This window comes from Phlebotomus papatasi, chromosome 3 (assembly GCF_024763615.1).
Source record: "Phlebotomus papatasi isolate M1 chromosome 3, Ppap_2.1, whole genome shotgun sequence".
Classification (NCBI taxonomy): domain Eukaryota; kingdom Metazoa; phylum Arthropoda; class Insecta; order Diptera; family Psychodidae; genus Phlebotomus; species Phlebotomus papatasi.
Window position 1 is genome coordinate 16926524 of NC_077224.1, and position 19040 is coordinate 16945563.

Sequence of the window (19040 nt, forward strand, 5' to 3'; positions counted from 1 at the left end):
TTTAGATTTGATTTGATTTATCTATGGGTCGGTTTAAACCTTTATCGGTTCCGCATCATCCAGGCCACTTATTTGGGCCCATTACTCCATTCTATCTTAACCCCAAAGGCTGTCCTCCAGCTCCAGATATTGGCTTCTATATGCCTGAAGTACACACACAGTGCCGTTTCTATATTGCTGCAGACCAGCCTTAGTTAGGATCAGTTGCAGTGAATGTGTATTTGTATCGACAGATCTCTTTATGCCGAACTCGTTTCTGTACCAGCCTCACTAGTTTAGGCGGTTCATTGTCAATGCATTAAGCATTACTTTTTCATCCATTCATTAGACTAATTCAATTCGGCTGCTGAAAAATCTGCAGCTGCCGAGTTTCGAACCCGAGACCTCACAGTCAAAGAGACACTACTCTGCTAACTGATCCACTGAGGCTCCTTATCGAAAGAAAATAACGGAGCAATTTTTTTTCAAGTGAAGGATTCACTTGGACAATTTGAAAAAAAAGCGTTTTCGACTATGTCTAGGTATTTTCAAATTCTAAAGAGAATCAGTAAAATGATTTAAAGACAAAGTTTCGAAAAACAATTTTTCGAAATTGAAAAACGGTACAAACTTTCTTCAAGTCACTGAATTGAACAAAATCGTTTTCGAATTGGTCAAAGTATTTTCGAAGTTAAAAGACGACCAGCAAAGGTTTTAAATGGAGATTTTTGTGTGATAAATATCTAAAGGTTTTTAAACTCTTTTTAAAATTTTCGAAAGTGCCTCAAATATTTATGCTTTCAGGCAAAAACTAATTTGGAAATATCAGAAGAACAATGACACTTGAACTTTTCATGTGAGGATAAATTTCACAAAGTTCATCATCCACCTTTGATATTATTTTGCAATTTACAAACATTCTAATAGATCTTTCACGGTTGAGAAATTGCTAATAAAATGCATTGTGACACTTTTAATGAGTCGCAGTCGGGAGTAAAATTGCAGGGATGTATCCTCTTTATATTAAAATGTCTATGTGCTAAAATTTTCTGATCTTTTCAACTCTCTACCCCATCCCTCGATCCCAATACCATTTATACTTTAAAAACATATAACCCAGCGGCAATGTGCGCAATGTGTAAACAAACCATCGTCGACAAAATTATTTCTGCATGAATGGTAAAGATGGCAAAAATTATTGTTAAAATTTATAGCATTGTTGTTCCTCCTTTTCGTGTATTTTCTTGATTCACATGAATAATTGCATTCTGTATGAGAATTTTCCTTGAGAGCAGACTTGCCTTTTCCCATCTCCTATCCTACTTTCTTACACATATTATATATATTTTCTTCAACTCCCATTTCGCACATTTCTTTAGCCCCCGAAGTAAAATCCCTCTTCTCTCATTCATTCGCTTTTTATCCCTTTCCCTCTCTCTCTCTCTCTCACCCACAAGTCATAAATCGTATGTACTGTGTAAGTCAGGGCATTATGTACACAATGAACATAAGATTATGAAGGGTTGGTGGGAAGAAAGGAAGGTTTCTTATACTATAGCTGATGATATTTTGCAATGAGATAGGTGAAATACTTTACTCATTCCGTACTATACTTAAAACACTAAGTCAAACAGAAAAAAATAGTACAAGTTCTAAGAAAATCTGAAGGAATGCAGAAAGCATCTAGGATCGCGTAACTGAGGAATTCTTAAAAATTTTGTTAAAAAAAACATCGTGAGAATTATAAGTGAATCGACTATAAATCCGTTTTTATTTACTTCTCATTTGTACTAAAATACTATGGTGATATGGAATATATTTTACAGATTTAGTACAAAAATTAGAATATTAATTACATTTGGTATCCATCCTCTTCTGTAAAGAAACCATAAAATTATTTTCTAACTTCCAGGTAACCCGCTTAACTCACAAATCATTTAGTACATTTATGTACTAAAAAGTTATTCTCCATTGAGATTATTTCTACTTGATACAACATGTTCTTCTTATTGAGCATGTTCTATTGAAAACAATTCGAAATTGGCAATTCTTAGTTTTTTGAATCTTTTTCGATTTGTACTAAAATACTAATTAAAATAGAATCTGAATATTATACAGATTTATAACATAAATTAGAACATTATTTGCATTTGACACTGAAACCATCCTGTAGTGGAGGTCGTATTATTATTCACAAGCTTTATATTAACCTACTCCTCTCTCACTTTTAATTAGTGCATTGGTGTACTAAAGGATTACACTCCATTGACATTTTTCCTAATTTTAACGTGGTTTTAGTACGAAAACTTAAAACATTTTCCTGAATAAACCAACCAAACAATGAAATTTGATAGTCCTCATTTTTATTATCTTAGTATTTCTGTCACAATTTGTTTTAGTACATGCATGTGCCAAAACATATCATAGAGATTAAAAGTTTTTTTTCTGATAGACAAATAATTTGAACGTATTAGGCCCTTAACATTAATTTAAAAAAAAATACATTGAAAATGTTGTGAAATTTGTATTACTAAACATATTCTGGATTTTATTCGACTTGTACTAAAATACGATACCATTCAATGTGTTTAAGAGCCCATACTTCTGCTTTCTATTAATTTGCTTCTTCTATTTTCTACTAAATATGTCGAAAGTTTAAAATTTCTGTCATATTTCAGTTTAGCACATGGATGTGCTAAATTATAGTTTCAATACAGAAATGTCACATTGATAATATTTCCAAATTCCAAAATTTTGGCCACGTTCGCATCCTGATCCAAAATCACGAAAGTTTGCAACGTTTTTATTTACTTTGAACAAATACATTTTGTCTTAGGACGTGAATGTACTAAATTATTTAAAATTCTCAAACATTTGGTATATACCTGTTCAAATAACCTATCAAGTTATATTTTATGTGAATTCCATCAAAAATTAACAATTGTAGGGAAATACAAATAACGAAATTTGGACAAATAGGGAGAAGAATATCCTTGGCATTCAGGACAGTAAATTCTCGATATTTTTGGATTTTATGATTTTTGGATCCATGATTAAGAGATATAAATAAATCGGGAAAATATTTAAGAGCATTTCACATCATTCGATAAATTAATTCCATTCCATATGTGCCAATTTGTAAACATCCGCCGGATGCTTTTTCATACAACATTTGTTTATTATTGTTTGAATAATTGACTTCTCATTAACCGTCACCTATTCTACGAAAATGAGAACGATTTAGGAGAATTGAATAGACGGGTAATAGAAATTCGGTCTAGAGTAGCCGTAAAATAGGAAGCTCAAACTTAAAGTAGGGTAGAGTAAGCCCTTTTCGCCACCTTAAGGTTTTTGACCCTTGTAATTCTTACAATTTTTGTCGAAATAAAAAGAAATTTTCTGTACAAGTGCATTGAAGCATTGTCTCTCTAATGAACCAGGAGACTTTCCGGGAATTTTTGGGCATCTAGTTGAAAAAATACATTTCCTGCAACAATGCATGTTTCAGTACTTTTCGCCACTTTGTAAACACTTTTTCGCCACTGTGTAAGCACTTTTTCGCCACTTGTTTTCAATTGATTTTTAAGAAACAGCTGCTTTCGAAAACCCTCAAAAGTACATTGCACAGTACTTTTCTTATTTCACACCTATATTAGACAATTATTAGAGTATTTCGAATGATTTTTTCCACATTTTTTGTTTGCGACAAAAATTAATTGACAATTACGTCTGTTTCAACTAAATTCCGCGATGTGCGCCACTTGTAAAATGCTTGGAAAAATGAGTGGCGAAAAGTACTTACACAACCGAAAAAAGTAAGCCCTATTTCACCACATCCGTATTTCTTTATTTTTTTGGAAAACATTATTAAATAATGATATTAGAGCGAAGCTTAGTTAATAACAAAGTGACTTTCAGTGAAAAAATATCAAATACTGTACTGCAAAAACATAAAATATTGCAAGACAATTTGTCTGAGCGTTGACAAGTTTATTAAGAACTCCATATTTTTTTGGTGACTCTTCACCTTGTCGACAATTTCTTCAATTAACTTGTAAATAATCTAGTCGTTGGAGCACCAGTTATGGTTTTCTGATCCGTTGGACTAGAGGTTACGAATTAATAGTCATTTCGCAGTTCCATGAGCTCATAATTCCCTGAAAAAGTGATTTTATTTGTAGGTGGTGAAAAAGTGCTTACTGGCGAAAAAGTACTGACTCTACCCTACATCCGATTGAAGTTAAATATTTAATCTAATAAAATATTTAGGTTCTAACGCTTTCACTAAATTGTTAGAGCTTAAAAGCATTTGATGCATTCAGAGCTTTACCCAATAATTTAGTCTCGTCGCGTTTCCTCATTATTGGCTTTCAAGCTTTAAAAACTTTTTAAGCTCAACGAAATCAGAAAACGCGATGAGACTAAAATATTTTACGAAATTAAATATTTAAGCACATGGGGATTACAAGGGGTGATTCATAAGCAATTAGAGTAGTTAGAATTCCTAATTACACAAAAAATATATGGGTTCCCAGAGTTCTCCCCTCCCTGGAAAAATACCTGGGTTCCCCTGGTTCCCTAAAAAATGTATGGGCTCTCCGGGTTCTCTGAAAAATGTGTGGACTCCCGCGGGTTCCTTGAAAAAAGTATGGATTCCCCGGGTTTCCCGAGAGTTCTCTGACAAATTTATGGGTTCCCAAGTTCCCTGAAAAATGTATGGGTTCTCTGGGTTTCCTGCAAAATGTATGGATCCCCTGGATTCCCTGAAATATGCATGGGTTCCCCAGGTTCTCTAAAAATGTATGGGTATCACAGGTTCTCTAAAAATTTACATGTGGGTTCCCTGGGTTTCCTGGAAAAATACATGGGTTCTCGGGATACCCTAAAAAATATATGGGTTCCCCGGGTTCCCTGAAAAAATATATTGGTTCCTCGGGTCCCCAGAAAAAATGTATGGATTCCCCGGGTTTGCCGAGAGTTCTCTGACAAATTTATGGGTTCCCAGGTTCCTTGAAAAATGTATGGGTTCTCAGGGTATCCTGAAAAATGCATGGGTCCCCCGGGTACCCTGGAAAATGTCTGGGTTCCCCGGCTTCCCTAAAAATCTTTGGGTTCCCCTGGTTTCCTGAAAAATGTATGGGTTCCTCGGGTTTCCCGAGAGTTCTCTGACAAATTTACGGGTTCCCAGGTTCCCTGAAAAATGTATGGGTTCTCAGGGTATCCTAAAAAATGCATGGGTCCCCTGGGTTCCCTGAAAAATGTATGGGTTGCCCGGCTTCCCTAAAAATCTTTCGGGTTTCCCTGGTTTCTTGAAAAATGTATGGGTTTCCCGAGAATTCTCTGACAAATTTATGGGTTCCCATCAGGTTCCCTGAAAAATGTATGGGTTCTCAGGGTATCCTGAAAAATGCATGGGTCCCCCGGGTACCCTGGAAAATGTCTGGGTTCCCCGGCTTCCCTAAAAATCTTTGGGTTCCCCTGGTTTCCTGAAAAATGTATGGGTTCCTCGGGTTTCCCGAGAGTTCTCTGACAAATTTACGGGTTCCCAAGTTCCCTGAAAAATGTATGGGTTCTCAGGGTATCCTAAAAAATGCATGGGTCCCCCGGGTACCCTGGAAAATGTCTGGGTTCCCCGGCTTCCCTAAAAATCTTTGGGTTCCCCTGGTTTCCTGAAAAATGTATGGGTTCCTCGGGTTTCCCGAGAGTTCTCTGACAAATTTACGGGTTCCCAAGTTCCCTGAAAAATGTATGGGTTCTCAGGGTATCCTAAAAAATGCATGGGTCCCCTGGGTTCCCTGAAAAATGTATGGGTTGCCCGGCTTCCCTAAAAATCTTTCGGGTTTCCCTGGTTTCTTGAAAAATGTATGGGTTTCCCGAGAATTCTCTGACAAATTTATGGGTTCCCATCAGGTTCCCTGAAAAATGTATGGGTTCTCAGGGTATCCTGAAAAATACATGGGTCCCCCGGGTTCCCTGAAAAATGTATGGGTTACCCGGCTTTCCTAAAAATCTTTGGGTTCCCCTGGTTTCCCTAAAAATCTTTGGATTCCCCAGGTTTCCCGAGAGCTCCCTGGTAAATGTAAGGATTCCCCAGGTTTCCTGAAAAACATATAGGCTCGTCGGGTTCTCTGAAAAATATATGGGTTCCCCGGGTTTCCCGAGAGTTTCCTGACAGATTTATTGGTTCATCAGGTTTACTGAAAAATGTATGGATTCCCCAGGTTTCCTGAAAAATGTATGGATTCCCCGGGTTTCCTGAAAAATGTATGGATTCCCCGGGTTTCCTGAAAACTATGTGGGCTCCTCGGGTTCCCTGAAAAAAGTATAAGTTCCCAGGGTTTCCCGAGAGTTTCTCTACAAATTTATAGGCTCTCCAGGTTCCCTGAATAATGTAAGGGTTCCCCGACAAATTTGTGATTTTCCCAGGTTCCCCGTGGATTCCCTGGCCAGATTGGCTCAATTCTCCCGAAATGAGTTACCCCTTAGTGGATTATGCTTAGCAAGAACACAGTAATATACATAAAAGAGAATAATAGAGAATTTTTGAAGATAATTTTACATAAAATATACAATGTTTTATATATTTTCATAGGAAAATTTTGTGCCATTTTAACATTTATATATTTATATGACCACTTAACGCATGAATTATTTTATTTTCTGGTTGAATCGTTAGTCTTAATGATGCTGTTGCGGTCTCACAATTTATGCTCAATCGACAAATTACATAAAAATCTCGCGTATATTCAGCCTTTTTTTGTCTGCCTCTGTCTCTCTCCTCTCTACTTTTTATTCCATATAGCCATAAAAATTCAATTTAATACCCAAACATTCAATGTAATTTTTCACTGAATGGAAAAGAGATTCACAGAGAAAAATTGGATGCATAAACTCTATCTTCTCCAGCAACAACTAAAAGGAGGAAAAAAAAAAAGAAACATTCCTCTTTTTCTGCATTAATTGTACATGATCATGGTATAGAAATGTATTGGAAAAGCTACAAACAGCCATCGAAAGCTCATGTCTGGTTGAAGTACAAAAGCTCTAGGCAACGGATAAGGATGAATACCATTGCAAAACGTTCTGTAATCATCGACAGATAGGGATCTCTTTTTTTTATCCCTCTTGCCTGTTATATAGTAACATCGTTCACCGCACCAATTTTCCATATCTCCACCCTTAAAAATTCATTGTTATTCACAATTCCCTCCCTCGAGTATGAACAGAAAAATTTTTGCATTGAAACATTTTTGCACAATTGGAACAATTTTCTGTTGTCTCTCAATTTGGAGAGGTTTTTTTTTGTGCTTATCCTGATGGGATACTACATCCCTCTTTTCCCCTTTTTGGGCAGATTTCACCACCCCCTTCACCAATTACAATACATTTTCTCCTAGTGCATCTCATCCATGCAATAAATTCAATAGTTTTTGGTACAGATGATGAGTTACATATAGCAAAAAAGCTCCAGAGGACTGTCATGGGGAATACAACAGAAAAATTCAATGCATCTCCCATGGACAAAAATATGAATGACTGAGAGAAACGGACACATTTTGACTGGGAATGCAAGAAAAATAATAAAATAGAAATAGATATAAAATGCAAAAGGGTATACTCAAAAAAAAAGTCGATTGTAGACGAGAAAATTCAAAAGCACCTTCCGGCTATTGAGGCGAGTTTCTCTTATTCTTCCCTTTTACGAAAAAGCTCTTATATCAGGATGTCTTTCTATGACTGAGATTTTCCAACAACTTCCCAACCACCATCAAATCCAGGACACTCTATGTCAAGCTATATATATATATATATCTTGATAAACCCTCTTATTATCTTGTATAGAATGACTCTGGAGAAAGATGAAAAAAGCTCGTATGTTTGAATCTTGTACAAGGAGTTGTATAAGTCTCACCTCCCCACATCCATCCTCCCCCAACCTCTGCCCAATGGGGTCATGTGATGAAAAACCAACCCCTTTTGCACATAAACATTTTGCCCTTTTCAAACTCACAAAACTCCACACAGTGCATTTGGAAAATTTGCTGAGATCTCACTCTTCTTCCTCCTCCCGGCACATTTGGAAGTTGAGAATTTTTAACCCATACAGAAAAGAGAATGACAGTTCTTGTGGGAAACTTCCCTTCAAACTGCTGTCGCCCTTTTTCAATGGAATTGGCAAACAAACATCACGAAATATTTAAGCCAAATAACCAAAAAAAAACGAGAAACAACAACTTCTTCCTCCTCCAATCTCTTTATATAGTATACCTTTCAGATGATTATACAGGATGTGTTAAAAGTTCTCTTTTCTATTTTTCCAACTCAAAAAACCAGAAACGAAAAATTTCCAAACTCGAAAAAAGAACTTCGAAAGGAAATGTCGAAACGATAGCGACCTCTTGTTTCTCCAAACGATGTTGGTTAATGTCACCAACTGTTACTTTAATACCGATCAGAAAAATTATCGAAAATTCTTTGAAAACTTTTGATCTTCGATATTCGAACCAAATTCTCGAACGTAACCAGTCACAGCTAGTTCCTGTCTATTATGTTTGTCGTTGCCTGGGTAATCGAAAAATAAGCCATGGTGAAAACCAATTTATCTCGTACAACACTCCATTTTGTATTAATCCGAGACACTTTTTCTCTTCCTTTATGCAGTGAGACAAAATTAACTTTATAAATTAACGAATAACCAGTCGAAAACATATCTGGTTACGCTCGTTAATTTGGACTTTGATCAAAGCTTAAGAAACTGAATAGTTTCCTTTTAAAAATGCCTTGAAAACCTACAATATGTATAGGTACTTAGCTTCATAGTAGAGCACTCAATAGATCGTTATAATCGAAATGACGAATTTCTAGACAACCGGAAAGCAACTTAGTAGTTGTCTCAAATCTATCGTAGGTTAATTCGGTATTACAACAACTCGGTGAAACGATTCAGGTGGAATCTTGATGAGATCGCATAACTTTCATCTGATAGCCTTAGCTTGCTACTGGTAAACCGTCCGTCGTCGCGTCGTAATCGAGAATAACCTCTTGAAATAAGAAAGTCAAGGAGATGAACTCCCTCCGGATGCGTCAGGGGGTGCAATCCTTTCAGGACAGGAAAACACACAATTCTTTGCCAAAGCTTTCGACGCTTCAACGCGTCTCCCTGTCAATTCCTGTCAATGGTCAGGGTTCCTCAGTCGCGTTGACCCGTCGAAAGATTTGGCAAAGAATTGTGTGTTTTCTTGTCCTGAAAGGATTGCATCCCCTGATGCATCCGGACTGAGTTCATCTCCTTGACCTTCTTATGCTAATTATCGTCAGTAATCTACCAAAAACTCTTGAAATAAGTTTACGAACCGTTGCTGAAAACCAGTAAAGCTCTACGTGGATCCTTAAAAATATTCCAATCAAGAAATTTGGGCATAGAGAGAAAACTAATAGCTCAAGTCAGTCTTTTTATCGATGCGTTATTTGCAAGAAGTACAAATACAAAACGAATACTAATAGCGAAGCTTTTGTAAATGTTTCAAACTCTACTATGCGTTCATGAAACACCCAGGGGCTGTAGCGAGGAGCCACTATGAGCATTTGTCACGTTATCACAAACTGTTGCAACAATGCTGAGCAGAGCCTGGCAAAGCCTACGCTGTTGGACCTTGCCCTGACCCAAGACCTAGACGCAGACAGGAAAACGTGATAAAGGTGGATCCAGAATGAGATAGTTAATTACACCAGATGGAGGGTGTTTTGAGAAAATTAAATTTACAAAATTGGAAAAGTTGGCTAAAACAAGATCAAATTGGACACTGTCCTTAGCAAGTATGAACTGAGATTGTAAAAAAAATGCCGCCTGTAACAGAAGCATCTTTAAACCTTAAGGATCTTTCAAGCTGTCTTTAGCAATAAAAAGCAGGGGTATGGCGATACAAAACCTTCCTTCAATTCCTAAATTTGTCAAGGAAAGTTTAAGTTTAAGTTTAAGTTTAAGTTCCTAAGTTTGTCCTAAGTGAAGTCACGAAATTGAGGCTAACGAACAAGGGATCTGGGGGGGGGGGGGAATACTGTAACTCCTTTGAAGTGATCACCTGTCAAAATTAGTGAACAAAGCAAAAGAGATTCTGTAGTTCGCGATAGCTTCACGTGAAAGGATCACTTTGACGTTATGTGTTTCACTTGTCAATTTTTAGATGAAAATGGTGTTATCACTCATTGAAATCAGTGAAAATTTTTTCCATGTTCAACTTGAAAAACAACACCACATCATTTCTAATACTCAATTCTAGTGTTTTCCATAGTTATTTAGTTCAAATATTGATGAAGATCTTAAATTTACGGAAAATTTCAACACACTTCCCCGGTCTGCTTCACGCAAAGTTACAGAATAACTTTTCTAGCAGTCGTGAAGGGAAGCTCATGAACCTTTCACTGGTGAAGCGTGAGGGCGAGGGCGCTAACAACCCCTTCCCTACTTTACAAGGAGCCTCCGATAGGACGATCTTTTCAACAGCAAACTATACTACGTTTCTGGAGTGAGCTGACGGGGAGTCGCCAGGACTAGAGGCGGTTAGTGTAAGAGGTCCGGTCCCTTAAAGGGACGTTGCAGCCACCTAAGTGAGTAAGTAACTGAAGTAACTGAGTAAGTAACTTTACCGCAACAACTTACGCAGGGAGCTAGCCCGATCCCTAAGAGAGTAGTTACAGTCACTTACTTAAGTTAGTAACTAAATATGAAGTGTGAACGGCCTAGCCTGGAATACCTTTAGAGGTACACATGGGGATCTCAGTGGCGCAATAGGCAAGACTGTTCGTCTTGACCAGATGAGATCTCTGACTCGACTCTCACAGTTGTGAGTTCGAGTTCCGCCCGGTGCAATACAACTAAAAGTTCAGAAAAAGACATTTTCAAACGGAATAAAACGTAATAACAATGCACTACCTCTGACTAACAACTCCGGGAGCATGAAAGAAGCTTCAACAGTGCAGGGAAGGCGCTCCTGGATGATCTAAAAACGGACGTAGCAGATTCTCTTAACACAGGATCAACAACAATATACTATGATTACATTGTAACAAAATATATCCCGATACGATTAATAAACAACTATGCTTCAACAAGACTAGGCCGATCCAACTTCTGAGGAACCGGCATTGTAAACTTGGTTTAGTCCTCAACCAAGGTAAGATAAGCAATTGGTTGGCCCAATCTTTTTCTACCCTGATCAGTCTACCATTTCACTAGATTCTACCCAGAAAATTTTGATGCACCTTCTACAACCCTAAGCATAGTTCCTTGCAATTTTCACACAAATGATTGTATTTTTTTGGTCCTTCGAATCCTGCATACTTTTAATTTTCTCCTCATACGTGACTACCCATGGAAAATTTTTTGGGGTTTGAGAGCATACCACACCAAAATAGTAGGTGGGAGGGTGGTTTTGAAAGTAATCAAGAAACATGGAAAATTCTCATTCACTCCACATTGTTTCCCAACAATGTATACCCTTTTGTCTTACACCATCCTCTTCTGTATTCAACTCTTGACACATAGGCAACAAAATAGACAAAATTTTCTTCCTAAAAGATTTTCAAACTCTCTTGTCATCAATTCGCGTGTGTGTGTATGTGTGTAAGTCCTTTTGCATATTTTATTCTCAATGGGATATATATTTCCCTTCAAGCACCCCCTCATAGCCCATCCACCCGAAAAATACCCCATTGTCTCCCCTTAAGAGAGAGAGAACATGTCTTTGAAAACGTGTCCCATTTGATATTCCCTTTTGCCATCCCTTTTCTCTTGTTACAGAGGAAAAACTCGCACTATACATCCTCTTTTGTTTTCCTCATTTTGCAAGAAGCTAACTCTATAAGTTTTCCAACACGGAGATGGCAGTAAGATGTGTTTTTCATCAATTTCCACTATACATATCTATTCCCAAATGTGCTTGGGGGAGTTTGGGAGAGATAGTAAATTTTCTCCAATTTTCACCCATTCCTCTTCTTCTGTTTTTGCTTTCACCTAAAGTTACAATGAATAAAAAATGAAAATTCGATGATATTTCAGAGGAAAAAAAATTTCACCCCAAAAATCAAAAGGGAAATTTCAATGAAATTTTAAAATTTGCCCAACATAAGAAAAAATTTAATAGGAATTGTGTGACGTGTATTGAAATATAATTCATCCCCTATTTCTACTTCAAAAAATAATACTCTAGGGTGATTGATCTGAATAATCGTGCCTTTTTCCTTCTCTTTAATTTTATAGAGATTACTTTAGGTTTAGAGATCAAAGACATTGGGCAGACCTCTGAAGGAAGATTGTATTTAAATGAAAATGATAAAATGTTTTGAGATGGAAAAGGAGATCATCACTGAATTGTGGTTTATTGCTGTTTTCTTAGCTATCTACACCATCTTATCCATCCACCCCTTCTCCGTATATACTCCCCAGAAAAACATTGAAACGTGAATGACTCAAGACACCCAGTGCAATAAAGAACCTGAAATAGCTGTTTGATTGACAGTTTATAGAGAAGACATGGGTTTAGTAGAAGGAATGTAAATGAGCTTGTTATTGGCTATCAAGCTTTAGAGGAAGCTGCCTTGTATATATCGTTCGTTGGAAGAAAAGTCGAAGAACATCTCAATCCTGATACTGCCCCTTCAAATACACGTGCATTGGGGAAGAAAAATGTGCCGTGAAAGCAAAATACCCGTACATACACTCAGACAAAATTACACGGCGAACAAAATTTAGTATTCTATGTTTTTTTTTTTGACTGATTAAAAAATAACATAGATGACCAGTAAAGTAATATACAACTCAAGTCTATTATACAATGTAGGACTTATGAAAACCTTCGAAAAGTGCAGCTCGGTTGTCGGATTCTATGTTTTTTTCTACATCTTAAATTCCTATGTTTTCTACGTTTTAAAAATAAATTTAAGGTGTATTGTATTAAAATATAAATTGGAATTATAACAAATATGATAAATTACAACAAAGAGATAACAAAGAAACACATAGAATTTTAAAAACATTCATGAACAGTAATTTAAATATGTAAAGCCAGATGAATTTAACTATTTCTGAAGAATACTTTAAATTATTTTTCACACACTAATAATTATTCTCTTCTAATTTTTGTTGAATGTATTCTATGTTTTTATACACAGAGAAAAATTACCCTCTAGATTCAAGAAAAAAATACTCTAAATAAGGCTTCGATTTTGCTCCAAGCAATTTTTTGCTTAAATTTTGCTTAAATTAAGAAAAAATTTCTATAAGAGCATTTTCTTAAATTTTAGAGTACGATGGTTTTGAAATTCAGTATCTTTGAATCTAGACTCTTTTACACTTAAATTTAGAGACAAATAGTTTTGAATTTGTAGCAAAAATGGTTTTGATTTTAGAGTATCATGGTTTTGATTTTAGAGTATTGTGGTTTTGACTTTAGAGTATTGTGGTTTTGATTTTAGAAACTTATGGGTTTGATTTTAGAAACTTATGGGTTTGATTTTAGAGTATTGTAGTTTTGATTTTAGAAACTTATGGGTTTGATTTTAGAGTATCATGGTTTTGATTTTAGAAACTTATGGGTTTGATTTTAGAAACTTATGGGTTTGATTTTAGAAACTTATGGGTTTGATTTTAGAAACTTATGGTTTTGATTTTAGAGTATTGTGGTTTTAATTTTAGAGTATTGTGGTTTTGATTTTAGAGTATTGTGGTTTTGATTTTAGAAACTTATGGTTTTGATTTTAGAGTATTGTGGTTTTAATTTTAGAAACTTATGGGTTTGATTTTAGAAACTTATGGTTTTGATTTTAGAGTATTGTGGTTTTGATTTTAGAAACTTATGGGTTTGATTTTAGAAACTTATGGTTTTGATTTTAGAAACTTATGGGTTTGATTTTAGAAACTTATGGTTTTGATTTTAGAGTACCATGGTTTTGATTTTAGAGTACCATGGTTTTGATTTTGGAGTGTTTGCTGTGTTGATTGTCGAGTTTTGCTGGTTCTGAAAGTAGAGTATTCTGAGGTTTTGAATCAAGGCAATTTGAGGTTTTTTTTGTGAATGTTATATATTTCATTCTTTACCTTTTTCCACGTGATGCATATGATGCGCGCGTATTCACTTCCATGAAACTCTCATATGCATCTTTCATTTCAATTTTCTATATGAACTTTGCCAATCGGAATTTACCTCCACTGAAGTATGTTGCTTAATCTGAAATATTTAAGAGTATAATGGTTTTGATTTTAGAGTATCAAGGCTTAGAACCTCTCATAGTCTGTCTTATTTCGATATTTTATATAAACTTTTCCAATCGGAATTCATCTCCACTGAAGTATGTTGCTTAATCTGAAATATTTAAGACTAATATGGTTTTGATTTTAGAGTATTATTGTCTTGCTTTTAGAGTACTTTGGTTTTGATGTTGGTCTATTGTGGTTTTGAATTCTTTTAGAGTATTGGGGATTTGATTTTAGACTATTGTGGTGATGATTCTACAGCATTGTGGTTTTGATTTTAGAGTATCGTGGTTTTGATTTTAGAGCATTGTGGTTTTGATTTTAGAGTACCATGGTTTTGATTTTAGAGTACCATGGTTTTGATTTTAGAGTATCATGGTTTTGATTTTAGAGTATCATGGTTTTGCTTTTAGAAACTTATGGTTTTAATTTTAGAAACTTATGGGTTTGATTTTAGAAACTTATGGTTTTGATTTTAGAGTATTGTGGTTTTGATTTTAGAGTATCGTGGTTTTGATTTTAGAGTAACATGGTTTTGATTTTAGAGTACCATGGTTTTGATTTTAGAGTATCATGGTTTTGATTTTAGAAACTTATGGGTTTGATTTTAGAAACTTATGGTTTTGATTTTAGAGTATTGCGGTTTTGATTTTAGAGTATCGTGGTTTTGATTTTAGAGCATTGTGGTTTTGATTTTAGAGTATCATGGTTTTGATTTCAGAGTATCGTGGTTTTGATTTTAGAGTATCGTGGTTTTGATTTTAGAGTACCATGGTTTTGATTTTAGAGTACCATGGTTTTGATTTTAGAGTATCATGGTTTTGCTTTTAGAAACTTATGGTTTTAATTTTAGAAACTTATGGGTTTGATTTTAGAAACTTATGGTTTTGATTTTAGAAACTTATGGTTTTGATTTTAGAAACTTATGGGTTTGATTTTAGAGTAACATGGTTTTAATTTTAGAGTACCATGGTTTTGATTTTAGAGTATCATGGTTTTGATTTTAGAGACTTATGGGTTTGATTTTAGAAACTTATGGTTTTGATTTTAGAGTATTGCGGTTTTGATTTTAGAGTATTGTGGTTTTGATTTTAGAAACTTATGGTTTTGATTCTAGAGTATTGTGGTTTTGATTTTAGAGTATCGTGGTTTTGATTTTAGAAACTTATGGATTTGATTTTAGAGTATTGTGGTTTTGATTTTAGAGTATCGTGGTTTTGATTTTAGAATATTGTGGTTTTGATTTTAGAAACTTATGGTTTTGATTTTAGAAATTTATGGGTTTGATTTTAGAAACTTATGGTTTTGATTTTAGAGTATTGTGGTTTTGATTTTAGAAACTTATGGGTTTGATTTTAGAAACTTATGGGTTTGATTTTAGAAACTTATGGTTTTGATTTTAGAGTATTGTGGTTTTGATTTTAGAGTATCGTGGTTTTGATTTTAGAAACTTATGGGTTTGATTTTAGAAACTTATGGTTTTGATTTTAGAGTATTGTGGTTTTGATTTTAGAAACTTATGGGTTTGATTTTAGAAACTTATGGGTTTGATTTTAGAAACTTATGGTTTTGATTTTAGAGTATTGTGGTTTTGATTTTAGAGTATCGTGGTTTTGATTTTAGAAACTTATGGGTTTGATTTTAGAAACTTATGGTTTTGATTTTAGAGTATTGTGGTTTTGATTTTAGAAACTTATGGGTTTGATTTTAGAAACTTATGGGTTTGATTTTAGAAACTTATGGTTTTGATTTTAGAGTATTGTGGTTTTGATTTTAGAGTATTGTGGTTTTGATTTTAGAAACTTATGGGTTTGATTTTAGAAACTTATGGTTTTGATTTTAGAGTATTGTGGTTTTGATTTTAGAGTATCGTGGTTTTGATTTTAGAGTATTGTGGTTTTGATTTTAGAAACTTATGGTTTTGATTTTAGAAATTTATGGGTTTGATTTTAGAGTATCGTGGTTTTGATTTTAGAAACTTATGGGTTTGATTTTAGAGTATTGCGGTTTTGATTTTAGAAACTTATGGTTTTGATTTTAGAGTATCGTGGTTTTGATTTTAGAGTATTGTGGTTTTGATTTTAGAAACTTATGGTTTTGATTTTAGAGTATTGTGGTTTTGATTTTAGAGTATTGTGGTTTTGATTTTAGAAACTTATGGGTTTGATTTTAGAAACTTATGGTTTTGATTTTAGAGTATTGTGGTTTTGATTTTAGAGTATCGTGGTTTTGATTTTAGAATATTGTGGTTTTGATTTTAGAAACTTATGGGTTTGATTTTAGAGTATTGTGGTTTTGATTTTAGAAACTTATGGGTTTGATTTTAGAAACTTATGGTTTTGATTTTAGGAACTTATGGTTTTGATTTTAGAAACTTATGGTTTTGATTTTAGAGTATCGCGGTTTTGATTTTAGAGTGTCATGGTTTTGATTTTAGAAACTTATGGTTTTGATTTTAGAGTATTGTGGTTTTGATTTTAGAGTACCATGGTTTTGATTTTAGAGTGTCATGGTTTTGATTTTAGAAACTTATGGTTTTGATTTTAGAGTATTGTGGTTTTGATTTTAGAGTACCATGGTTTTGATTTTAGAGTATCATGATTTTGATTTTAGAGTTTAAAGTCAAAACCATGATACTCTAAAATCAAAACCATAAGTTTCTAAAATCAAACCCATAAGTTTCTAAAATCAAAACCACAATACTCTAAAATTAAAACCACAATACTCTAAAATCAAACCCATGAGTTTCTAAAATCAAAACCACAATACTCTAAAATCAAAACCACAATACTCTAAAATCAAACCCATAAGTTTCTAAAATCAAAACCACAATACTCTAAAATTAAAACCACAATACTCTAAAATCAAAACCATGATACTCTAAAATCAAAACCATAAGTTTCTAAAATCAAACCCATAAGTTCCTAAAATCAAAACCACAATACTCTAAAATTAAAACCACAATACTCTAAAATCAAACCCATAAGTTTCTAAAATCAAAACCACAATACTCTAAAATCAAACCCATAAGTTTCTAAAATCAAAACCATGATACTCTAAAATCAAAACCATAAGTTTCTAAAATCAAACCCATAAGTTTCTAAAATCAAAACCATAAGTTTCTAAAATCAAAACCACAATACTCTGAAATCAAAACCACAATACTCTAAAATTAAAACCACAATACTCTAAAATCAAAACCATAAGTTTCTAAAATCAAAACCACAATACTCTAAAATTAAAACCACAATACTCTAAAATCAAAACCATGATACTCTAAAATCAAAACCATGGGTTTCTAAAATCAAACCCATAAGTTTCTAAAATCAAAACCATGATACTCTAAAATCAAAACCACAATACTCTAAAATTAAAACCACAATACTCTAAAATCAAACCCATAAGTTTCTAAAATCAAAACCACAATACTCTAAAATCAAACCCATAAGTCTCTAAAATCAAAACCATGATACTCTAAAATCAAAACCATAAGTTTCTAAAATCAAACCCATAAGTTTCTAAAATCAAAACCATAAGTTTCTAAAATCAAAACCATAAGTTTCTAAAATCAAACCCATAAGTTTCTAAAATCATTACCACAATACTCTAAAATCAAAACCACAATACTCTAAAATCAAAACCACAATACTCTAAAATTAAAACCACAATACTCTAAAATCAAAACCATGAGTTTCTAAAATCAAACCCATAAGTTTCTAAAATCAAACCCATAAGTTTCTAAAATCAAACCCATAAGTTTCTAAAATCAAAACCATAAGTTTGTAAAATCAAAACCATAAGTTTGTAAAATCAAACCCATAAGTTTCTAAAATCAAAACCACAATACTCTGAAATCAAAACCACAATACTCTAAAATTAAAACCACAATACTCTAAAATCAAAACCATGGGTTTCTAAAATCAAACCCATAAGTTTCTAAAATCAAACCCATAAGTTTCTAAAATCAAACCCATAAGTTTCTAAAATCAAAACCATAAGTTCCTAAAATCAAAACAACAATACTCTACAATTAAGACCACAATACTCTAAAATCAAAACCACAATACTCTAAAATCAAAGCCATGATACTCTAAAATCAAAGCCATGATACTCTAGAATCAAGACCATAATAGTTTAATAGAATTCAAAACTACTATACTCTTATTTTGAAACCATGATTTCGCTAAAATCAAAACCACAATAGTCTTAACTCGAATCCTCTATACTCTAAAATCAAAACAATGACCTTCTAACTTTAAAACTTCTGTATGCTCTATCAGTGTTCGAAACTGCGATTCGCTAAATTCAAACCCACTGTTCTCCTATTATTAAGCACAATTTATTCTATTTTTTAAACTATCATACTCTTTTAGAGAAATTCAAGCGCAAAATATCTCAATTATAGGGGAAAATAGTTTGAAATTCTTGTACTCTTGATTCAAAACCACGTTTCTTAATTTTTTCTAACTCAAAATTTTTCTCTGTGTAGTTTTCACAGTGCACAGGCTTCCGATTGCCTTGTAGTGGGCAATACTATACTAAATTTAAAGAATAGCCCCAAAATAGCAAAATCTCAAAATCTCAAAAGGAATTCATAGAAAATTGATAAACATAGACTTTTTACACATAATCAATAAATTTTAAAATATTTCATTAAATTTGCGCACAGAAATACATTTTCTATGTTTTTTCTACTGCATGTTATTTTTAATGTATAAAGTGGGTACTTTTTTAATTGAACAGTCCTAACTGTAGGGGAATGTGGGGCTATTTTGGGCTGAAGAGCTACATTGATATACTATTTTTTCGC

At 33.9% G+C, this 19040-nt stretch overlaps 1 protein-coding gene and 1 long non-coding RNA gene across 2 annotated transcripts in view; both read right to left on the minus strand.

Annotated features, from left to right (window-relative positions):
- Positions 1-19040, minus strand: part of LOC129807892 (max dimerization protein 1-like) — a 410647-nt gene that overhangs the window by 248986 nt on the left and 142621 nt on the right. The gene's annotated exons all lie outside the window — the stretch shown is intronic.
- LOC129807898 (uncharacterized) lies at positions 13925-14505 on the minus strand. The gene is made up of 2 exons (XR_008752336.1): positions 14075-14505; positions 13925-13994 (listed from the first exon to the last, which is right to left on the minus strand). It is a non-coding gene; the product is annotated as an uncharacterized LOC129807898 (long non-coding RNA).